General features: G+C 43.1%; 1 long non-coding RNA gene across 2 annotated transcripts; it reads left to right on the forward strand.

Moving 5' to 3' along the window:
• Window positions 1–1,703: 1,703 nt before the first annotated feature.
• On the forward strand, window positions 1,704–14,482 carry LOC141789694 (uncharacterized). Of its 2 annotated transcripts, none has more exons than XR_012598225.1 (4): window positions 1,704–1,852; window positions 2,766–2,956; window positions 14,075–14,137; window positions 14,223–14,482. It is a non-coding gene; the product is annotated as an uncharacterized LOC141789694 (long non-coding RNA). The 2 variants fall into 2 exon arrangements; XR_012598226.1 differs by having other exon boundaries at window positions 2,814–2,956.
• The last annotated feature ends 11,109 nt before the right edge of the window (window positions 14,483–25,591 follow it).

A 25,591-nucleotide genomic window follows, 5' to 3' on the forward strand; every position in this document is an offset into this window, starting at 1 on the left:
TTTCTTCTCTCCTCACCTCTTATAGCTGTTATTTTTCCAAACTACACAGTACCCTCTACAAACAAAAATAAGAAACTGTTCCACATTTTAATGGGAAGAAAGCAGACTGTTGCCAAGGTTTTTTCGTTTTTTTTTTTTTTTTTAAATACAGTAAATCCCACATCTAGCATGGTCAAAAAGCCAAATAAGATTCATGGAGTGGCAAAATTCAATGCCACCCCTCTGGACTCACCTCTGCTCTCAATACTAACATTTTTGTTGTTATTGTGAAAGAAAGCAGGATACACAAATGTTGAGACCCAGTGATCTCAGTTTGAAGGGTTGGTCTTGTTCTCGGCCTCTGTGAAGAGCTTACTATCAGTAAAGACCAACAAACTGCAGGGGGCTCCCAGGGGCTTCAGGAACCCAAAACCTTCTTCCAAGTTGTTTGTAACAAATGGCTGATGGATGATACAGTTTGGACAGCTTGTTTAAAAAAGAAAGTTTAAGAAAATTAAAATAAAATACTGAAAAGGTTTTAAAACTTCTGAATAGTATGGCTTCAACACCAAAACAAGGCAGTGTGTTCTCCTGCCTCCTGCTGTTCCAATAGCTTTGTTTGGGTCCTTTCTGAGGTCTAACACAAGCAAACATACTGTGTTGACAAAAACAATGTTGAGGATTTCTTCTTCAAAAAGGGCTAACACATCAGGACCAATGGCAGTTGTCGTGTTTGCAGTGATGTAGGTTACTACGTTGATGTATAACCTTATAGATTGCAGAGGGCACTCTCTTTTCAGTTATTCAGAGATCTTTTCAATGTGTGTGATGCCTTTGTACTGTCAATGTGATATAACTCTAAATATTTCTGACTGTTAAACCCTTCATTGATAAATCATGAATACACATAATAACTGTAATTTACAATATAATTTTTATTTCATTCCACCTCTCTCATTATAATAATGATACGTAGCTCTAATAATGATGGTCAGCCTGAAGGCTCATAATCACATGAGAGTCAATGAGCGCTGAATGACTCATGAAAAAGGTTTCAGGCTATTATGTTTTTATGCAAGTAACTCCCATTAGGAAAAAGGAACATGTTTGGTGGGCACACAATGAACTGGAAAAAATGCAATTGTTTAATATATGATTACTCCAAAGCTTTATAATTGATACAAAGAAAATATTTGATTCAGTTTGAAGATTATAGTTAGAGCTGACTTGTGAAAGGAAGGCAGATAATTTCAGTGTTGATTAAAAACATTAACAACAAGATAGAGGGAACATTTGAAGCACAACACTTTATTGAGATGGCACCGCTTAAATACCCAGTGTTACTATTTATGTGATTATAATCCAAGTAAGCCCCACAGCAAGGAGGTCACCAGTTTGATTCCCAGTGGGCTCAGTGGGCCTCTCCGTGTGGAGTTTGCATGATCTCCCCGAGCATGCCTGGGTTCTCCTGCTTCTTCCCACAGTCCAAAAACATGCTCATCATGTTAATTAGTCACTCAAAATTCTCTGTAGGTGTGAGTGTGTGTGTGAAAATAAAGTAGTAAAAGCCTATTTTTCGGATTGTCCACAGATGACCCACAGAAGGCAGGCTGTGCTTTGCTGGGTGTATTGATGGGTTCAGACACTAGGTGGCAGTAATGTCATTTCCGCTGTGTTTTAAAGTTGGATGAAGACGGTACTCTTCCCCGGGTTGGATTGGAGTTTGTTGTATATGTTGTATTTAAAACATTTTGACTGATAACAGGTCGCTATAAATACGCTGTGATACTTTAACGTTTTACTTTATTTCGGACACGCAGAATGACGTCGTCTTTTTTCAACTTCCAACCGAAGTTTGTACAAAAAGCTAAAGGTAAGCCAGGTGCACCAAACATCAAAGTTAGCCTTCATTAAAGTAAACTAAATTCATTTTCTACATTGAAGCTGACGTTCTCTTTTGAAAGGTATGGATGAAACTTTGGTAATTTATAGGCTTTAATGTGATGCAGAGAGACGTTGGCAGACATTTTTAAAATTTGCCACCTCTTTCTTTATGTTCTCTTTTACGGGCGCCTTAACAGGCCATTATTTCATACAGTGTATTTACTCAGGAAATAGAGCAGCAGAGTTGTTGTGTTTGAAAGGTCCTTTGTCGTAAAACGAGAGTGAAAGTTAAGTTCCGAGTACCCCACCGGCATTTTATTTGTTTCTTAATTCATTTTATTTTTAAAAATGACTTGTGATTTATGTATGAAGTTCAGAATTACTTTTTAAGTATGTGCACAAAGTCACACAAGTGTGAAACCTTTTATATTGAATGGGTTTTACAAAGGAAAAAAAGATATGATTAAAAAGGGAAACAGTATAATGAAAATATTCACACATTGTAGGTGTTTCATCAAGGAGCAGCAGTAAGGTCATACGTTGGTAGAATTTCTCGGAGAGTGAATTGTTTTTTTCTTTTTTTTTTTTTTTTTTGAGAAACCTGATCTGACAAATATTTTTATAGTTATCTTTAAACATGTCTGCAGCTTTAATTGGAATTTCAAAATGTAAAAAATCAAAAATGTAAGACTATGTAGAAATTAAAAGAGTATGAATATATAAATGTGAAGTTCAGTCCAGCGTTGCTTATTTGAACTTAAATTAATTATTTCACTTTTTGTCTCTACTACTGGATCATAAAGTTCATATTAATTTGACAAATTCAAGGCAATGCAAGTTTTTCTTATTTCTTCATTTGTGGATGAATGACTTGCGTGTCCGAATTTATGTGTTTTATAAAGTGTTTGGACCCTGAATGCATCACAGCCTCCATCTGTGCTTGTTCAAAGTGCTCAGCTGTACTGTGTCCGTCCTTGGGCCTCCTCCTGCCTGCAGCTCGGTGCGTTTCAGAGGGATGGCGTGATCCTCCTGTGGCCCTGAACCTCAGTCAGGACGTCTCTGAGCCGCTGCCTGAAAAATACATTTCCCAGAGGTACGCACTACATTCCCAGATAACCACGAGATAGAACAATAGCAAGGTTATCGTGTCTTTGACCTCCTCTGTGAACATAATCATCAGCAGGTGAGTGACCTCTTGTTTCATGCGGGCTGAACTTCCTGTACACAAGCTTGTATATAGTTTGACAGACTCTTGTGCAAGCCATTTGTCTTTCAGTCCTGCCTCTGTTGTGGGACAGGGCAGTCGTTAATATCCCACCTCCTGAGAAGAAACGCCATTAATTTTATCCTTCTCCGTTTGCAAAGTGTCCCTTCGAACAGCAGCCAACTTGATCTAATTCCTAATGACTGTTGTGAGTGCTGACTCGGCTATTGTAAAACAAATGATATCTCTGTCCTGTTGGAATAATCCTAATCTATTTCAATGGTAGGGGCCGCATTAGAGTGACAAAAGGGGGAGGGTATTTCCATCTCATGATAAATGTGCAAATGTCCACCAAAGCTGAATCAGACACCACATTTTAATAGCCTGATTGCTGGTTCATTTCTCGCCTCATTCTCTAGCAGCCCTGCTCCCTCCTTTTAATGCCGAGCTGGTCATATTTTGTCCCAGATTAGTATAGACGCCAGCTGACAGTTGCCTCTGCTCAAGGTATTTAGAAGACATAATTCATTCATAGATCTAGAAGTGCTCCCATTTGTCATCCCCATTTTTTATGCTCAGTCTCTCAGTCGCTCATTCCTCTGGGTGCGTGCATGTGTGTGTGTGTGTGTGTGTCAAGGGAGATGAAGACCAGGGCAGTTTTCAGCTGATGTATTAGCTGGCATATGCAAGCGATGAATTATCAAGGAGGGGAAGGAGTCAATTATCCACTCCTAAAGAGGGGCTGGGGCCTGTGTGGCCTGGGGCCCCTTTCCATATTTACCAAATGATTTCAAAGAAAGGTATACTGGGAGACTGGGGAACAAGACAGTGATCAGACACACATTCATGAGCACACACACGATCAGATTTGACCCTCTCCGGCTCACCTTGCCCCCCAGGCTTCACTTTCCTCCCCTGCACATGCTCAGTGCGCCCTCCTCAGCTAACAAGGACAGGCAGTGACGCTTTGGCTCCATATGTTTATATTAATCCATTTTTTTACACACCAACTTCTCAAACTGATTTCCGTTGAGCTGGGATAGCCATGGCGTGACCGTCAGCCATTTTGCCGTGTCCCACTTCTCTCCCCCGACTCCCCTCGAATCAAAATGGGGCCCTGATTGACTGTGCCGCTCTGACTAATAGAGTGGATATGGTAAATGAAATACCCGACACTTTCATTCCAAAGTCTCTTACCCCCTGTGTCCCCACTCACTTTGCCTTGACATATTTCCAGAGATTGAGCGTCTATCCTGTTTCTGATGAGGACGAGGTGAACGTGGCGGCGATGGCGGCGGCAGTGATGCCTCCGAGCAGCCGGGACTGTCGGACATGGGCGGCCGAGCTGACAGGGTCCTCTGGTGACTGACAGGGCTGACACTTAGGGAAATGAGGTCGTTAGACAGCATTATGAGTGGGCTGATAGCTCAGTAATGGGTTTTAAGTTTGGAATTTAACACAGAAGCCCATCGGGGATGGGTTTGATGTGCGGGTGGACAGGTGGGTTCCTCCAGAATAAAAGTGGCAGCTCTCTCGGGCAAATAAGAGATCTGGCTCTGGAAAAAGGGGATGAGGAAATGGAGAGAGAACAGAGGAAAGAGGAAGGGAAATGTTTCTAAAAATAAGGCGCAGCAGACAGTGATCTTCTTCTGCACAATGAAATAAAGAAGAGTGTTTCGGCAGATGAGGGACTTAAGTTTCAGACTTGGCCTTCACTTTCAAAAAGTTTTCATCTGATTTAAATGTCCCCACATTTGTGACCTCAAATGAAAATAAATCTCCGTCCAGATGACTGTTTTAATCCCTCAATCCCAGAGGGTGCAGATTTCTAAAACAATGAACATTTTTCAGCCTTTGTTATGTTTCAGAAGGTTTATAATTTTGCATGCTGCATGCACACAAGCCTCCAAGCTGTCTTGAGTCTTAAGAGAGAACGTCTAAATTTAGCACACAACGATAAACTCTTAAGTTATAAGACATAGGCTAATGCGTAAGGGTGTTAAAACCAGTGGGATAGTTTAGTGGAGATTAAGGGACGTATCAAAGACTCGTGTAAAGCTCCATCAAGAGCTGTGTGGTTGTTTGGTGGACATCTGCACATGCTTTAAAGAAAAAAAGAGGGCTGGAGCGGCTCATGGAGCTTTGGTAGCCTGTGAGAGTGACTGATAATGTCTCAACATCACTCCCATTATTCCTTTTGGCTGTGCTGTGAAAACGAATGGTCCACTTTACTGCTGCCATGGAGCCACTGAGTTCTGTTCAGGAGGAAGATTTAGAGGCAGCGTTATGGCCGTCCAGCGGAGGGCAGGAAAAGTCACAGGAGAGGATGAAATGGATGAGGTCGCGCAGAATGATGGCGGGAGTTTCATTCATTTCTCCGACTTCGTTTGTGGGAGATGAATCACGCTTGGCAAGAGAGTGAGAGGGTGATAGAGGGGAGGAAAGAAGGTCAGGTTTCTGTGGTAGGATTTCTCCGTAGCGCAGATGAGGAAGGTTGGCAATACAAATCAAGTCAAAAAGCATCACAATGTGTTTCGCCTCCGAGTCCTGCAGGCATCTTTTTCACAGCACTCCAGAGAATACACACCAAACTCGACCTCATCAGAGCAGCCCGACTGGTCAAGAAATGATTTCTGGTGTATTAGGCGTGGACTTGTGTGTGTGTGTGTGTCTGTGTGTTTGTGTGTGTGTACTCTCAGAAATCTCCCTTTTGTTTGTTCCTAAAGTGTTAAGTATCTCTCACAAGCTGCTGCTGCTTTCATCAGCATCTGTCGGGCGTTCATTATGCTTGAGTGAACACAACGCCTTTCTTCAGAGTTAGAGAAAAAAACAAGAGTAATAACAGCTCCTTTCACTACCAGAGGTGTGGATGATCGCTGCAGTGGGCTTAAGTGACAGGTAAATTACAGGTTAAGTGGAGAACACCGTCTTTTAACAAGAGACTCCAGGCTCCTGCAAATCCTCCTTAGTCTTTAATCTGAATACAAAAGGCAGGGGCGGGGGGATTAAATCTGACCCCTCAATGTTCTGTTTGTTCCAGGCTTCACTTGAGGGCCTGCTGCAGCCAGCAGAAGAGTCCCAGGTTTGCGTTTCCTTTTGTGCCGTGTGGCGGCATTTAAAAAAACACAGCATCCACCAAGCTGCCTCTTCAGTGGCTGAATTCCCGTGGACAAAAGAAAGACCCAGAGTGACCAGCTCTCCGAGCACATCCACCTTTCTGGTGGTTTATAGAAAAACGAAGTTTGAGTCCCTTTTAAAGCAGCTGTTTATTTAATTTTAGCTGAAACCCGACAACGCTGCATCATTATCACAGCTCTGCTATGGAGGAAAAACAAGTCATTCTTTATTTAGCAGCAGCGACGGTTAGGAAGAAGGGAAGGGGCCAGGGTGAGGCAGGCGGTTAGGGCTTGCAGAGAGAAAGGCGCTTTGGGTTGTCAACGTTTTAGAGGCTTAGAGTCAAACCTATCCGGGCTCAGGAGAGAGGAGTCTGGGTGTTAGGCAGGCAGAATGACTCCTGATAGAAGGAGTTTGCGGCTCAAGTCGAGAGGAATCGTCTTGGCTCCCGGATGAGGCGAGGACTAATTGATTCTCTGAAGTTTCCTGTCGCAGAGCCCGATTACAGGTATGACCGGATTAAAAAAGGAGAGGGAAAAAAACAAGGGATCTGGAGGAGGGAAATGGTAAAAATCAAAGAGAAAAGAAGATGAGGGCTGCCATAGACGGATCAGCATCGCTTATACGCGTTGATGTGCTAGCTTTTGTGTGAATTTTGTTTGTGTATGTGTGTGTACGGCTGTGTTCGTGTGCACATGTCGCTGCGGCTCTGTTTGATCTCTATACTCAGTGGCAATCATCAGGTCACATTGCAAGGCCCCTTTCACTTTCGTGTTGCACAGGAGCACATTGTGTTGTAGCAGCATGCTTCCCCTAATCACTCACTTCTGGTTAACACGTCTCAAAGCCAGAGGCATGTGTCTCGCCTGCCCATAACAGTCCACGACAAGATTGAGTACAGAGGCCTGTGGGAGCCATAGTGAGGCGGGCTCTAGGAGAGAAGCCTCCAGGAGAAGGAGAGTTAGGGCGCGTATCTAGACCTAAGCTGTCATGCGTGCGGCTGTAATGGCTTGTTTAGTGGCAAAGTCCAATCTAGGGCCCCAGAGAGCCATTATTCCTGGAGTATCGATCGGGCCCTACGGCCACCACAGCTCGGGCCCCTGTCCCTGATCCTGTTCAGTAATAAGCGTACTCATGTCAAGGTGGTAATTATCATTGATCTGTAGCTGCTGTGACAGGGCAGGGGCCCCTCACCGTGATTCATACCCGGCGTGGGGCTACTGGACTTCAGGCACCAAATCACCAATCTCATAGAAGTAGGCAGCTTGTGGTGGCAGTGCCAGGCCCGGGCCCAGGCAGGAAACAAAGGAATATGGAGACAGATTTCTGTCTTCTGGGTTTCCCGCTGCTTTCCAGGTAACAGATACAGAACGAAGAAGTCTTACAACCAGCGGGAAGCTCTGTCTGGCCTGCTGTCTTAGAAACACAACATCCTGAAGACAATCTCTGATCTCTTCACAGCGAGGCAGAGAAGGAGGTTGTATAAAGTTAAACTTGCTCTCTCGAGGTGTTCTCCACATCTCCTCATTTGTAGTTGTCAAAGTTGTTTCCTTTCCTCGTGATGTCCTTCGCCTGTGTTAGCTGGATGCCCCCATCTCTCAGGGTCATGAGCACAGAGATCTATCACTGTTGATCTACCTGTGTGTGGTAACCTGCAGTGCATTGAGATAAGAGAGGGACATCGTGTTATTGTGAATGTTTTGTTTCTATAAAAGCATTTACTCACAACCTACACAGCCATATATCACAATGCTTTCTGCTCCTCCTAACTTATTAATTTTTCTCTATAGATTATGTTTCAAAAAGTCTTGGGAGAAATTTTGTATTGAGACTCTTAAAGTTCTATGTAACCTCTACACAAGTCCCTAGAGGGTGACGGTGGACCTCTGTGTGTTGGGTCCCTAGAGGTTGTTTCCCAATGGCTTTGGTAAGCCGTCTGCTTTACAAGTGCCTTAATGAAGGAGTTTTTTTTTGCTTATTGTAAAATCAGTCACCAAACACCAGGCTGCCATATTAAATTCAGATATTTATGGTCCCAACAAGGATTACTCCCAAAACATTTGGGCAACCTCCTCTGTTATGACTGTCCATCAGCATGCTTAATCATCCTCCTTACAGGAAAGAGTACAAGAAAGGAAATAAAATGTTCAATGGACACTCATTGTCCCCAGATGATGAACTGACTGACTGATCAGTCTTATAGTTTTCAGTAAAATGTCTCAACAACTTTTGGATTCACGGTAGTAGATTTTGGCAAACCACCTCCAGTTTCCTTCAAGATTAGTTTTAGCCACCAGTGATTATTTAATCACACACACACACACACACACACACACACACACACACACACACACACACACACACACACACACACACACACACACACACACACACACACAATCATCAGTCCGGAAACTTTGTGATTTGCTTGTCTAAATTTTCAAAAACCTGCAAAACCAAAACATTACAGTTAACAAAGACACGTTTGGTGTTTTGATAAGCAGATGTGCTCGGCTTAGACGAAAAACCTGGTAAACATTTTGTTCAAGTTGTCGTCCTGTGCATGTTGAGACTGATTTTTTAGTTCAACAAGGAGCTCAATCAATCAGTGAATCTTTATTTATATAATGCCAAATTACTTCAAATTTAATCTCAAGACACTTTCTGAAAACAGACCTGCTAAATGTGTTAGTATTAAAGGTCCCATATTTTGCTCCTTTTCTGCAGTTTAATATGGATCATTGACGTCTTCATGAAATGGTAGTAACATGTTTTGGTCCAAAAAGCCAATAAATCAAGCACAGCAGCATTGTTTCCAGGCACTCATAGCCCCTCTGTTAAGAACGGTCTGATTTAGTGGGCGTGACCTTCATATGTAAATGAGCCACCGCTGATACCGCCCCGCTCTTCCACGTCACTGAAAGCGGCGCAACGAGCTCCGAGTACACAATGTTTAGAAAACAGCGAAGCTCGTTTACCGTAACATTACAGGCAAAAACAACAGGCTAACTGCAGCTAAAGTTAGCATCCTGAAGCTAACACAGAGATAGGGGGGACACTGAGGAAAAGCTCTTACATCTGCTCCACAGCACACAGCATTTAAAATACTCACATTACCAGGGTCTGAGGTTTGTTGGTGGATGGTTGGTAATGCGCCTGGATTCAGGACCAGTCTATTCGCTAGCCCTCTGTTGTACTGTCCAAAGTTGGAAAAGCAGTCGGCCGTGAAGTGACTAGCACACACATGAACAGTTTTTCTGAGTGTAGCTGGCATATTTCCTTCCTTCCTTGATAAATGAACTCTAGCCACTCAGTCTTGTCTTCTTCCGAGTTGGGAAGCTTGTGCATGGAACTATGTGGCTGCTCTCAGCCAAAAACAGAGCAGTGATGGTTCTTCAGCTTTGGCATTCTCTCCAGCAGTGGGGAGGGAGAGGGTTCGGGGGTATCTCAGGTGGACCAATCAGGTCAGACTTGCTCCTGATTGGTCAAAAAAAGGGAATTGCTGATGTCGGCAAATCCAAACAGCTCGTTTTAGGTCAGGATTTTCCATTCACAAGCACTACTAAGTACAGGTTTTGTCATTAAATATCACATTTTGTGGGCTGGGAGGAAAGCCAAAGACCCACAAATTTCACTAAAGGACTTTTAGTGACACCAAAAGATTTTTGCACTATATGGGACCTTAAACAAAGACACAACATCAAGACAAGATAAAGACAGGCAGAAATCTCTGACAGATATCCTCTGTGACTGCTTTGGGGTTAGAGAGGGATAGAGAGAGAGATGGACAGGGTTCTGAAATTAACATTGGTGTTTTAGCAGTGATGGTAATGGTTAAGACTTTGATGGCAGTAGCATCTGAAAACTGGCAGGTCCTCAGCAGCACGCAGTGCGAAGCTATGATCAGGAGGAACCGATGAGACAGGAGAGCTCAGACACTCCCAGAATCATCTAACTTTAAGGAGAGAAGGAACCCGTAAAATTTGGTCCAAACATTAGTGTTAATTGAAAAACTCTTCCAAGAAAAACTGTTACATTTCAACAGATTAATGCACACTCAACAGCCACATATAGATGACACGAAAAAGGAAACAGAACTAATCTGCCCGCTCAGTGCTGAAGTTGTGTATCGGTTTTATCGGCCCACCTTTTACCAGGCTATCTCTGATTGAATCTAACTGTACGACACACTCATGATAAACCCCCACTTGTACTGGAGTGTGAGAGTGAGGTGAGGACAGGAGAGCAGAGATAGTCAGATAGGAGGCGGAGAGGCAGACAGACCAACAGAGAAGCAGAGAGATGGTGGGGGTTTCAAGGCAGGCAATCAGTTTTCTTTTTGTGAGCGCTGGAGCGGGACTCGTGTCACCTGCAGACCAAACCCCATTTCCTCTGATTAAGTCCTTTGAAATATTCCATTTGTCAGTGTCATGGCCTCGGCGTGTTGCCGTGGCAAGCAGCCAGCCGTGTCTGTTGACTGTGTCATTCTCCAATTTACATCAGACACTGACAACATCATCATGTCCCTAATGTCCCCTTGGGTTGCTCTTGCTCAACCCTTGCCCATGCTCTTTATTTCTCTGTTTTTCCCCATTGATGCACAAATCATCTCTCTGCATTTTGTGTTTCTCAGCTACACGAGAGTCATCCGTTGTTGTCTGGATCTGTTTGTGATTTTCTTTGCAAAGTGAAACTCAAACTGAAATCCGGCGTCAGGGGACTATCACTCTGTGGCCAAACCTTTGGGGAGTTTTCCTCTTTAAAGTGTTGTTTTTGTGCTTTTCTATTTGTGTTGGGAGTATCAATAGCAAACATCACTCAGGCCTCAAACTCTCATGCGTGTGATCTAACCCCATTAGCATCCAATGTCTTTCCAGGAGCAGAGCTGGCATGGTTCAGAGAGGATGGAAATTTCAATCTCCTCTCTATCATTTTCCCTATCATTACTCCATTCACAGCCATTTCTCTCCTTCTTGAGTCCCGAGAGGGAGCGCAGCGGCTGAAAAAGGAGGGCATCTTGCACTCGGAGCCCAACTTTAATATTAGAGGAGCAAAAAAAGAGAGAGCGCGGGGATGTTTATACATTATTAGGGGTCTATTATAAAGCTGCTATCATATTCTCCCTCTTCTCTCCCCTTTCCTTTCATTCCCTCACTCTCCTGACAGGTAGCGGGCGGGCCGCCTTGATGACTAGACTCAATCACCTGTGACAGTTTTGATTTGATGTCACTCTCTGGGTCGCTCTATTTGTTTGAACAGTTAAGAGGTAATTGTGTGACATTGGCGGGAGAAGACGTGCTTTGGCGGCGCACCCACTGAACCGAGGGGACGAGATGAGGGAGTGTGGCAATAATAAATGAGGGCTATTTTCCCCAGCATTCCCAGACTGTGTGTGCGTGTGTTTCAAGGTGTGTATTACAGGGGTGTGTGTTTAGCTGATGGGGGGGAACAAGAAGGGGTGATGAGCCCCTCTACCCCTGAGGGAATTCAACTGTGAGATGCACATTGAGGTCGCCAGCGCCAACTCCGATCATCACTTTCTTGAGTCTGAACACAATTGTTTCTCCGCTTCTTTTGCTGTTTCTCTTTAAGACGAGTTCAGGTGTCACTCAGGAGAGGCTCTGATCCCTCAGAGTGTTGACAGGTGTGAGGTGGTGAGGTATTGATGTGATCCGGGAAATCTTGAAGATGACAGAAGAGAAGTTTTTTTACCGAATTAAAAAAACAAAATAATTAAAAAAAAAAAAAAAAAAAAGATTGTGATCTTTTACTTAAATTAATTTATTTCTTGCACTTGAGTGAATTAAAGTATTTATTAAAAAAAGAAAATTTAAATTAAAAATTCCTTTTACATGTTTATGTTTTTTTTTTCCTAATAGACGAACAATTTTAACCAAAACAACACTGAGGCTGGTGTAAGATCCTGAAATAATGATGGAGGTCACTGATTCAAGCCAGCTGAATGACTCAGATCAGTATATTGATAAGTGCTTCATAAACATGTTAAGGTAGTTGTAGAGCGAAAATCACAGCACAAAGAAACACTTTATCTCAGCCCAACATGGAGCCTTTCTGATGAGATAAACTTTTTGACCCAACTGTGGAGAAAGATCATCTTTTTTTAAAACAGAAACCATACCCACGTTATTCAAATTCAGCTACCAAGATATAAAAGTGCTAGAATAACTGCCCTGAAAAACTGCACAATAGTTTTTTTCTTTTTTTTATGAGCATTACTGTAACATAACACAACAAGTCTTTATTTGGTAGCTTTGCTGCTTTGGCGCTGAAGCTCCCAAATAAAAACCGGTTAACCACCAGCCCAGCACCAACGTACAAACACACGAACATCGAGGAGCCTCAGATATATTTTCTTTAGGATGATGAAACACCATATCTCAGAAACTCATGAGAACTAACATTGGCTCACTTAATGTTTTAATCATAGACTGTGAAAAAAGAATGGACGTCATCTTGCTCGGCTCAAAGTGAGGTCGCCACAAAAACTGCTCCCCCTGGTGGCTGGCTGAAGTATAGGTAAAAAAAAAAAATCTGTCTCTCCGGTCATTCCAGATGGGATGTGGTTAAAACTTTAACAAATTGATATATCTCGTAGAAAAGTTTCTCACGTCCAATTGTTGCTGTGATTTCATGATAAAATTTGTCTGTCTTGTATTCAAGTTCTCTTTTTCTGAAAAGTTTTGTTTTCATTAGTTATAAGAGGTTAAAATGAGGCTTCACGTCATGTTTAACGATGATTGACAGCTGAAATTTTTGTGTATTTTTTTCAGGATTTGTAGAATATGTTGGAAGGGAGAGTCAAGAAGTGATTACATGCGCAAAAGAAAAAAAGATAATTATTATTTTTGCCATCCGGCTCCACTCAAATTCTCCCAGAATCCCTCACAGTCTCTATTGCACTGACTCTGGCTGCACCAGTGACGGGGGAATTTTGGCTTCAAAACCGTACAATGGTAAATTATGAAGCCATACTGTCCACTCTATATACAGTCTATGGTTTTAACTCTTAACACTGATATTCTACGTCTTGACTTAATTTTTGCCCCTCACAGGTTTGAGGTTTTGTCAGGCCCACATGCACCAGCGTCACATTTTTGGATGAGGTGTTCACTTGAAAAAAGAAAAAGGTACAACAGAGAAAGTAAAATATGATAGAAGCTCTTTGATGCAAAGAAACAAGTTTCATGTTGGATTTTTCTCCCATACCTCCTCAATGCTGCAAATGAAATGATGAATGACAGACAAAGCCCAATGTGCCAGTAGCACACTTTTGGAAACTGTATTCAGTTTCTTTCATTTTGTTTCTCCTTAATTAGCTGCTTTGATTCCTCTCACTTAGTTTTTTTTTCCTTGAGGATACTTTAGGTCTTTGTGGTCCAACCTGAAGTAAACTCAGTATGCAAACCTCATGCTAAGATGTTAGGAAACCTCAAAGTAAATCTGATAAGGATTGCGACTATTGTACATCTGCATCAGCTGTAAAGTCATCTCTGCATTCAGGGACTCTTCAACTCTTCCTGGCTTTCAGTGCCAGGGATAATCTGGAATCCTTTTCTTATGGAGGAAGCAGAGAGAAATCATGGCTGAAGATTGCAAATCTGTGAGCTCCAGCTTTACCCCCCCTCCTGTTCCCTTTTCTTTCCTCTCTCAGTCCATTCCCTTAAAACAGAGAGGAGGTATCTGAAGTTATTTCGGTGAGAAGTGGCAGTTTGACCTGGGCCAACTAAAACCAGAAGAATCTGACCCAGTTGCGTTGCCTCTCCTGACCACTTTACAGCATCAGGATACTCTTTTTGGCATTTAAGGTGCCAGCAAAAAGATTTTCCTCTTCTGCACGTTGAGCTCATCCATTTGTTTGTTATCTCAATCCAGGATTTGGAGAGATACAAAGCTGATTAAACAACAAAAGCATATGGGAAGATAAAGAACACTTAGGTAATGGGTTTAGCCTGCCTGTTTAGCACGCCAAACTCATCCCCTTTTCCCTCGGCTCAAAATGCATTTGTTATTCTTCTTTCAGCCCTGATCCAGATGGGAGAAAGGGAACAAGAAAGGGGGGATAAAACAACAAAAAGGAGTAAGGGAAGGAGAAGAAGAGGCTCTGTGTGACAATCCTGTGAGAGTTTGGGAAAGCAGCAGTAGGGGAATGCAGCTGTAGCAGGAGTGCTCTCACTGTTATGACTGCATGATATACTGAATATATAGTATTCTTTATTTTTTTTTAGCTTAACTTCATCTGTTTTCACCTCCCACCAATGCAAAATGATGTGTTTTATATCTAATGGGTGTTTAGCTGGTTTGATTGTTAAAATATTTGATGAATGCAATACATACCTGTCTTTCATGTGTTTATTTGGTGGCACGTAAACCAATCGAGAGCCATTAAAGCCAACCTTCCTCTCCCCCTGGTGAACCTGGCTGAAAGCAATCTGAGGGTTTAGCAGTCACTCCAGTAATAACACCTCACAGAGGTCAGTGAGCAATGGGAGGGGGGGCTTGGGGAAAACATATTTATGCTCCTCTTGCTGCTTCCCCCTCATGGAAAGAAGCCATGAGAAAGGTGCTTACTTAGACGAGATAAAGAGCGAGATGAGAAGCAGCGGACTTGGATTAGGGAAGGGAGACGATCATGGCCAGAAAAGGCAGGGAAAAGGGGGGTAGGTGGGTGGAGGACAGTGAGGCCGGGAGACGGTGTCTGGGTTGGTTGGATATGGGGGGAATATTAATCTGGGTTTAGTGTGAGCAGGACCCCACAAACGGCTCAAGCAAACAGAGCTTAGACGAGGCCAAGCCTCGGAGAAAGTCCTAAATCTTCACATTAGCTCCCCGCGTTTCTTCTGCTGAACCCATAAGCTCTTTTTCTAAAGGACAGCACAAACAAACCACAACCCCCCAATAGTACCTCTTGCCAGTCCTACACTTCCTCTCTCACAGGAAGACACACACACTCTCAAAATCAAGCTTTGAGAATCGAGATTGCAGGAAATTTATAAATCCAGGGCCTGAGTGGATCGAGAGAGATTAGATGGGTCCCCCTCTTAAAGCGACAGGACGCCTCCCAATTGTGTTGCTTATTCTTCAGTGTGCCCTACTTCTGTGTCAGTGAAGAAAGAGAGCAAGGAGCAACACTTTGAGGTTTTGAGGAGCTGGCGACACGATAACCTCGGCAAACGACGGAAAAAACAGCTGAAAGTTATGTGTTCAAAAATTGTTTTTTTAATGGCCGATTTTTTATTCCCTGGACGTGTCCTGAGACTGGACCACTCGAAGATACAGTAACCAAATAACCAAAAACATTGTTGCATTACTTATATAGAGATATAATTGGAAAACAGAAGCTTACTTGCACAAAAACAATATCCTGATGGTCCCTCATGAGACAAATGTATCTACTCTTTCATTGTTAAATCAAACTTCTTTAATGACATCGTCTGTAGAGCGTTAATTAAGAGGGAAAAAAGTCTGGAACAGTACGTGGAGGCAGAAGAGTAATGGATCTCAAAAGCTTCACCGCCGTAAAAAGGTATCAGACCGTCGCGACGGTGAAGAGGGGGCCGATGAGAGACAGCAGGAGCGACTCGCTGAACCTCATCCCATCACCCACAGCTTCGTAGCGGGGAGGGAAGCAGGAGAAAGTGCTTTCTCACTGAGTTTCATTAACCTGACCACATGTGCCAAAAGCCCTGGTATTAGAGTTAATCAAAGTGACACTGACACACTTGCTGCAGTCTTCTGGGTCACCTGGGAAAGCTCATCCAGAGTCCTGCTGCTCCTCGTGTTGGAGGTGCCCACAAAGTATGCATATGTTTGCTCATGAGCACACACACACACACACGTATAAAGCACTCAACAGCTAACACACTCATCTCCACACTCCATAAGTACATGAAGTGTCATTTACGGGGTTTCATTCAGACTGATATAAGATGTAATATCCAGCGCTGTGGGTTTAGTCATTATTAAAATCATATGTGTACTTATACAAAGTAAATGTTGTGTGCCACATAAATTAAACGCCAACTTTTATAGAAAGCCAACAATGTGTAAGACTAGGGGAATAGAGCTCAAACACTGAGTAAAAATCACAAATTAATGTCACATCGTACTCTATACGTAAGAGAAATAAATGTAAGACCTTAACTTGCGCCATCATTTAGCCTGACTTGTTCCTCTGATGTGAAAAAAAGAGAAAACTGTGAAAGTGGCTGCCCATCTCTCTGTATATTTTTGACAAGCATACAGAGACCAGTATTAGCGCATGATTAGCCTAATACTCTCCATACAGGAAAAGTAGCAGTTTAAACTTGACAGTGAGTAAAAATCTATTTCTGTGGACAAGAATTACTAATGGAAAGCAGTAAAATGGGGTTTTAGATATGTACAGTAGGAGGACTGGTTGTGTTTAAGCCCCCCGCAAAGTCTCCAGCTGGCAGCATTATCCAGCCTATGCACCTGTCAGACAACAGAAGACACGAAGAACGTACCTTCGTCACAAGGAGCCGAGTAAATGTAGACAATCTTCAAAACATTAGAGACAGTGCTGCTCCATCCCTCCACCTGCTGGCATTTATTCACAGATATCAAACAAAATTAGCCTCACATTCTGACTCAGTCATAGTCCTGAAGCGTGTTCAAGACTTCCTGAACGTGCTCTGAGACGTATGCATGCAGAGTGTGACAGGTCAATGTTTTAAATGGAGGCCCCTGGAGGCGCTGGGGAGGGTAACCAGGTGTCCAGTGAGGTGCCCACTCAGTAAAACAGCCTCAATCGAGGCAACGCCCTCAACAGATCAATCTTCCTGTGACACTTCATTTAGACTGCATTAATGTGGAATTAGAGCCCATTACGGCTATTGGCAGGACCTGACAGTCCCTCAGCGCAGTGATCCTCGCTTCCCAGGAGAGACTGCTGCTGAATAGAGCAGATAAGGCTTTTTCAGCCACGATACAAAGCTGAAGAAGTCATTAGATTTTTTTTCTGCCTCTCATTCAACCCTGTCATCAGTATTGCTAATCAAATAAAGGAATGTGTAAGGGTTTTTTTTTCTTCTGCTTCAGCCCCTTTTGAATCAAAGAAACTTATCAAAGCCCTTTGAAGGGTAGATTTTAACTCTATTCACTTCATAGGCTGCAATTTGCAGTTTTAAGTCCACCTTTGAATGGTCAGGCAATGATCTAATATCAAAGTTTAATTGATGCTGCATCGCTTATGAATGGCACTTTTTGGATTTTTTTTAAGGAGTCACAGCTGCCAGAAATGTCTCTTTCTCATGTCTGTGTGTTTGTGTTTGTCTTTTGTTGTCTGTGTTTGTATGTTTACAGTCTATTTGGGAGATCACAGAGAAAAAGACGTGTGTTTGAGCGTCACTTCTTTCTACTTGCATGTGTTTAACAGCCATCCATTCGATCTGGCGCCCACCTCTAAGCTCTGTGAATGAGGCTTTCCTTGTATACAGGCACACTGTATCTCCACCACACACTCCAAAGCACATATGCACGGTCATGCTTAGTAAACCCCAGGGACATACTCTAAAATGACATTATATGATAGTGTTACACGGACAAACAAAAGCACAATCCTCTCAGCTGATACCATCCGCTTCCATCATCTCTTTCTGCTGGCACCTGAAGCACTGAACCTGTCTTATATCAGGGTTTGAGCTGGTAACCAGGGTCAGGGTGATGCCAGTCATGGGGTAGGAGTCAGGTCAGCTTCTCTGCCATCCTCACCCCCTCCTCTTATGTGTCCCCCACCCCCAGCTGTCTCAGTGGAGTTCATGGCGAGGCCCCCCTCATGCATCCCTCACTGACCAGGCGGCTGAGAGGCACACAGATACCCCCTTAAGGAGCTTTGCTCTCTGGAGGAAACTTAATCTCCTTTTTTAACGCCATCCCGAGGCTCCTTGCGGGCCCTGAATAGAGCGGGGGGAGGAGCCGGCGGCAGAGTATCTCCAAGCCCACATGGCAGCCCAGCCCAAATCTGAATATCTGAGCTATGAGGAGCTCCAATGCCAGCACAGGAATTAGCCCTCCGACAGGCCACGCTAAACCCTCCCCACCCCAGCCCCTTCCCTCCCTCAGCCTGGCTTGCTCCTTCCTCCTCCTCTCTCCTGCAGAGAGTACCCTGAATTCACAGACAGTCAGAGAAGCAGAGAAGCAGAGAGGGGAATTTTATGCTCATCTTGATGAAACAGATCACTGTATTTGATTGAGAGAAATGAACAACAGCTAATTCCTTTTTGGAAATTAAGATTTCTTGATGCAGCACAGAGTTTAGAGAGAAGAAACCACTTGGAATCTCTCTTTTAAAAGTGAAGAAAGGGTGATGATGCGTGTATTTTTCCTTGGTATAGATGAAGACAGTAATGGGTAGGTGCGTGCTGGGGTTGTCTCATTAAGAAAAGATGGCTGCCTCCCTGCACCTCTAACGCTGATGGGTCCTACTCATCAAGACTTTGTCAAGTCAACAATTTAAGCCATGCAAAATGTTTCAACTTGGTTTTATGCTTTTGGGGTTTTACAAACTAAACATTCAACATGCTACAGCATTGTTGCCAAGTCACCTGAGCTGGAGTCCGAGTTGAGTCTTGTGACGTTGATGTTCCAGTTCGATTTGAGTCTAAATCATCAAAGAATACAAGACTGGTCTATGTCACCTGAGTCTCAGTGGCAGTTTCAGTCAAAATCAAGTTCTAATAACGCCTGAAATACACCAGATACGTCTGCAGTGTGTTTGTCAACTCTCACTTGCTGCGTCTTCAGTCCAACAAGCTGCATGACTGACAGCTGGAGTCACGAGACCCAGGAGTTTTTGCGCTTCCCTCTCCATTGATAAGTCTCTCTTCATTTATGTTGGGCTCTAAAATCCCAAACCTGTTGACTCCTAGTCTGGCTGGAGTTATGTCCGTTTATCTTTGTTGTCAAGCTAGTTTTATTTTGAAAGTCACTGGGTGTTTTTAGGTAGATTCTTGTCACGACTTCCTGTCCTGCACGATCTTCCCTATACTGAACAACTCTTCCCTAGTCCGTCGCAACACGATAGACCAGCCATGCCGACATACTGCAACAGAATGATTGATCTGAATAAAACCTATTTGATCCATTTGCCAGAATGGAGACGCACTGCAGATGCATCTGGTGTATTTTAGCCGTATGGAGTGAAGCTGTTTCACTCCTAACTCTTGACTGTATGAACCTTGACCGACCATGGGACCCTTTGGATGTGTGGCAAACACATTCCCTTTATCAGCCTGGGTTGTGATCCTATCGGCTTGTCTGGAATAACCTTGCAGAGCAGATGGACCTGCCTGATTCAGTTTCTGAAATCCTGCAGATCCATCTTGCCAGGCTCCATTGACCAACAATTTCACTCAACTAAATTCTTAACGGCCCAATCAGGGAAGAGAGGCAGGAGCAGCAGAAGTGATGAGCAGACGTGACGTCAGCAGACTTTCGTTCTTGTCAGTTCCTTTGATTCTTAAGTTGACTTTACAAAAACGGAAGCAGTCGTCTAACGCCTTTTTCACAGCTGTTTCTCATGTTCCTGTAGTTGTTCAACTATTGTTTCTCAGCAGCGGCAAACATAAGCTACGTCATACCGTGGTTAGATGTGGATTGGTCTGTGGTGAGTGTGTCAATCAGAACAGTTGTCCAATCACCAGCTGCTGATTTTTTGAAGTTTCCGCCTCTGGAAACCAATCCGAAGAGCTGCTACCCAGATGGACTAGTGAAATATTCCCGTGGCGGATATATGAAACTGTCCGTCTGGCGTGTAAGATTATGTATGGAGAGCTAAGTTATCACTATCTTAATGGGGAGACGCACAGATTACGACGTGGTGGGTTCACTTCAGACAAACACAAAAAGTATCTTCAGCACCACTATAACTTGCCAACAGAATAGAATCTCACTTTTATGAACAGACTGTTAAAGTCCCCATCATCTCCTCAGTGTTTGAATCCAAAGTGGGTCATAAGTCCTGAAGTGGTTCCTGTGTTACCTGTTAATCTCTGCTGTTTCTCCCAAACTAAGCTGAGTAAACGATCTGATGGCACTTAACAGATTTGTTTGAGTCTTCTGATCAAGCTTTAAGGAATTAAATAATTTCACTTACATTCTACACAAATCATAGTTTGAATGTTTTGATTCTTCAAAAACACAACTACACAGATCCAAAAGCTCCAGACAGACCTTTTGTGTTAGTGGAAACATCAGTAAACTAAAAGAAAAAGGATAAAATGTGTCTGTCAGTGTTTTATCACCTTGTCAGGCTTTTCAAGACACCCAGATGACTCCTTTTTTCAGAAACCAAACTCCTACTTTCTCTCCCCCATCTACCTCTCCTCCCCCTTGACCAAAGGGCAGGGGTAAATATTAACCCTGACAGACTTGTGTGAAAATCTCTGAGCCATTTTATTTGGAAGGAGGTGTGACAGATTACCGAAGAAGGGCGGATTCCTCAGTGGCAAGAGGTAGTGGCTCTCTTTGCCCAAACACTTTGGGACCCGTGCTCTGACATGCTCCTTTAGCGCCCTGTCAGGAGACTATTCCCAAAGCAAACACAGCCAAAGCTTTCTCTCTGCAAGGCGGGCCCTCATAAACTCCCTGAAAAGGACTTAGAGTGCTGAGGAGCCACAAGAAAACAAGATGTGGGGAAACCAAACAGACCTTACAAAGCCCTGGACATGGTGTCTTTAGTCAACTTAACCAGAGTCTGGTGTTCACTTAGAGGAGTAAAAGGAAAGGCAAATTTCAGCTCCATTTTATCTCAGCTGGCTCAAACATAGACCAGGGCTGTATTTCATGCTAAAGTGATACAAGGAGAGAACATCTGAGCCTATTTAAGCACTTAAAAACCTGTTTATTCATTTCTATTTATTCTCTTTCTTTCTCATTTTGATTAGAAAACCTGGACCCTGAGAAAACCCACTGTGTGCTTTTCATACCTAGCTATGATGTGTTAATGTACAGAACATGAAAAATAAGTTAAAAAATAATATAGTAACTGTAGTAACAAGTACTTGTACCAGGACACAGATGTGAGAACAGTACGGGACCCAGCAGAGTCATTTTTGGTTGTGGTGTGAGATTCTGTCACAGACATGATAATACAGTCCACACACTAGCTTAGCAGAAGTAAGAAGTATATAAGGAATTTAAAAATGGGCGACTGTTAGAGCACATTGGGCTTTAAAATTCGAGACAGGCGTCCAGCTGCTAACACATGTCCACATAGAAACAGCTGGATTAAAGCAGTAAGTATGTTGCGTAGCATGCGCAGTTAGCGTAAGAAAGCAGTGCAATACCAACAGTAGCAATGGCCGAAAAACTGCCCCCCCCCAAAAAAAAAAAATGACAGAAGAGCATAAAATGAAAAAGAAGGTCTATGAACATAATAGAGGGAAAACCCAGGTCAACTTCGGTGTGGTTTTCTGACGGTGGAGGGAACTCTGCGAGATTTAACAGAGCTGAAAAGAGACGGTCTTTCTGCTGGACAGGTGAGCAAGATTAGCTTTGTGGTGCTTCACATGACAGTAACAGCCGTCGGACATTCGTCTTATAATCTCCCAAATGTACTGTTGTTGTGATGTCATCAATTATGGCAGTCGAGTTGTGGCTACTGTTGTCTGACGAGTCAGGGTTACCTTAGCTTTGCAGATTAGCAGTGTGCTAACCCAGAGTCGGCGTCAGACAAAATTAAACAGGGGGGCATTATGACAGGTGCAGGGGGCAGAAAGTCTTCTTCATTACTGGATTTATAACCATTGTGTAAATTTCTAATTCACATATACAAGGCGCTGTACCACAACAAAAGCCACGTCCCTCCCTCTCTTTTCTCTCCCTCCGGTGCGCCCACAACCTTGCGCCTTTAGCGCACCAAGATTAGAGTGAACATCAAACACCATTCAACAATCAAAGAACCACGAAACCTAAACAATAGTATCGAGCTAAAGATAGAAATACCTTTAAAACAGCTGGAGCCGGCAATTGTTGCAGCCAAATCCCCTGAAGACAGCGTCCTCCCACTCCGTCGTACATCTGCGGGTCAAGTCTCTTTCAAAGGCAAGCTCAACAACCTGGGCCTTTCTATTGAGGAGCATCACACGTCTTTGATCAGAAAATATATATATCTAAATATTATAATATGTTTTGCTACAATACTACTAAAACTCGTCACACTACTTTCAAAACAATAAATGTTGGTCATCTACGTGGTTTCTACGGTCGTTTCCATGACGATGCACGTCCATCATCTTTCGGAGCCAGGGGTGGGGTATGAAGGGAGAGGTAGGTCTTAATTCGTTTGTCAACAACCTCTCTACACGTTTTCTCCCAGACCGCTGACTACACCTTTAACATTGTACCTGTCCTATAATCAAGATGAGGATGAAAAAGATTTAAGCATTTATGGAAGAATACTGGTGTTTTGACCGGGCTGTGCGCTTCTTTAATTCTGCTGCATAAAATGTGCAACTAAATGCAAGTTGTGTCTTCAGCTTGAAGCAGACACCTAAGAAAAGCTGTGTTGGTTACGCTTGTTCTCCGTTGGTCTTGTGTATAAATGCACAGAAGGACAAAACTCCATTACCTCTGCTGCAAAAACTGGGTCAAATGCATGAACCAAGAGTTAATGAACAGGTGTAGTGAGTAATAGAGAGGTTTGCAGGGTCGGGTGATGATGAAGGGCTCGAGTTCAAATGTGGCTAAATTGAAAGTGAGTTTTTAATTTAAAAAATGGACCTTAATAAGTGGATTCCTCAGGGGTAAGAGGGATCATGCTTTCTTTTATTGAAAAAAATAAAGAGCCAAATGGATCATCCATTTATTCATCATGTGTGGAATCGCCTTAATTAGAATTCAATTTTCACTGTGCATGTGTGCTCTAATGTGACAGTGTTAGTATGCACAGTCACAGACACACTGGACCCTCTTAAATTTGCTGTGTCTGATGGGCTCTGAAACACATTACTCTTGAGCCCTGAGCAGACTTAGATACACTTGTCACATAATCAAATGTGAAATACAAAGTGGTGTGTGAGGAAAGAGGCCAGGACTTTATTCCAGGGGAAATAATTTACTTTTTTTTCTCCCTCCTCTCCAGCCGGGTGCTTTCATGTCATTTAGATGAGTGGTTAATAAGGCAGAGCGTTAAGAGGATTATGATCTGGTTGGGCCATGATGATGATGATGATGGTGGTGGTGGTGGTGGTCTTGGGGGAAGGGGAAGCTTTGAGATATGGGGGAGCATACAGTCAGCTGGTACAATACTGGGCAGGAGGTGAGCATCCTTCTCACTGTCAAGATTCATTTAGTCAGAACTAAGCGCTCCAATAGGCCTGAGCTCTCCAATGAGCCATCTCTTCTCCCTGTTCTTTGGGGCAGGGGGGGATTTTCTTTAAAGACTCTCTATCTCTCCCTCTGTGTTAATGAAGACCCTCAAAGTAGCCCAATAGGAGGAGTTATAGATGTTGGTTAGCCAATGAAGATGGAGGAGTCAGTTTGGGGGAATAAAGGTGTTTCATTTTTAAAGATTTGAGAGTCCTGTGTGCCTGGGATCCAAAGATAGAGCTCAAAGGAAAAAAAGGTTTAAATAACGTACACTTTTTGTCAGTTCAGGGTGGTTTAAGTTGAGAGGAAAGGAAGATATTTGTGAAAAGTCTCTTACAGGTAGAGCGGACTTCACCTGGGAATCATCCTCTTGATGTGCTCTTAGAGGAACTCGGGGGATGGACAGGACTTCATGCAGTATCTCTGAGTGGGTAAATGTAACAAGAGCTGCCTCCTTTACTGCAGAGCCTCGCTGACACAGACACAGATTCCCACCACTGCTGGGCTAATGCTATTGGCTAGTGTCCTCCAATGCCTCCTCCAAGTGAGGCACTTTGCAAGAGCCCATTTAAAGAAATCTCCATGGAAGACACAAGCCTCAAGACCCCCCCCCCTCACACACACCCGCACACACTCACTCCTACCCCTCCCTCCTCCATCCTCTTCCAACCCCCCCAACACAACCTCCCACCCCACCCTGCAACTCACAGCGCCCGGCACCAGGCTTCTTAAATGCATCTTTAATTCAGCAACTTTGAAGTGGCACTCCGGCAAATGCACTCAATCAATTATAAATGAAATAATCTCCTTATAATATTAGAGATTTTTAAAGTCTAAGAAATACTGGGAGATTAGGGAGCCCAAATCAGTTTTAGCGGTATCTAAAGTGACAGCAGGAGAATCACTGGAAGGAGCGGGTAGAAACTTAAAATGATTATGTAGATCTGTGTCACTGCCGAATGTTTCTGCAAATCCCTGCTGGATCTACCGCGACGGAGGAAACAGATTATTCCTGGCCTTATTTAAAGGGTTGGAGTTCTTAAGTGGCTTTTTAAAAGGAAACATTTATATATATTTACACATATATTTACCGCGCCTCTCCCCCTCTCTTTCCACAGCTGCTCTTGAAGCTTTTCACCAGCACATTTTACCCATCAGGTCAGCCTGTGTTGTCACATGTGCATGAGCTCGACAATTGTAAAATGGATAAAGCTGTTGTTAAATTTTTAGCATTTACACACACACACCTACTGTGGGATGACTGTGGATAACCTGTCACTACACATGTTTTTACTTTATGTAACTTGTGATTTAACAGGGCTGCATCTGCTGCTCTTTTTTTGCTGTCTCTGTTGACCCAAAGTTAAGGTAAACTTTTGAGTTTTAGTCCATATACTAGGAATAAAGGTATTAAAGCTACTCTGAATTCTGCACGTCAGATTTTATGTTTTTTTTTTATACAGTCAGAGAAGTTATTAACTGGTCATGAAACAGCTTGAATTAATAATGTCTTCATATAAAAAAGCAAAGCTCGATCATCATCTTTAACACTGACAATGTACTATAGTATTTGAGGCAAAAAAAATTTAATACGTTGGTCCTTTAATGACTCTGCAATAAGATAATAAGGGCTTACTTTTCTCTTTTTATTGGAAAATATGAAGTTTTAGTTGTATGAAAAGTTTTAAAGGTCCCATATTCTGCTCCTTTTTTGCAGTTTAATATGGATCATTGATGTCTTCATGAAATGGTAGTAACATGTTTTGGTCCAAAAAGCCAATAAATCAAGCACAGCAGCATTGTTTCCAGGCTCTCATAGCCCCTCTGTTCAGAACGCTCTGATTTAGTGGGCGTGACCTTCATATGTAAATGAGCCACCGCTGATACCGCCCTGCTCTTCCACGTCACTGAGAGCGGCGCCACGAGCTCCGAGTGCACAATGTTCAGAAAACAGCAAAGCTCGTTTACCATAACATTACAGGCTAAAACAACAGGCAAACTGCAGCTAAAGTTAGCATCCTGAAGCTAACACAGAGACAGGGGGGACACTGAGGAAAAGCT

This window comes from Halichoeres trimaculatus, unplaced genomic scaffold, assembly GCF_033239565.1.
Source record: "Halichoeres trimaculatus isolate MK-OKI-2021-1 unplaced genomic scaffold, fHalTri1.1 fHalTri1_scaffold_4, whole genome shotgun sequence".
NCBI lineage: Eukaryota > Metazoa > Chordata > Actinopteri > Labriformes > Labridae > Halichoeres > Halichoeres trimaculatus.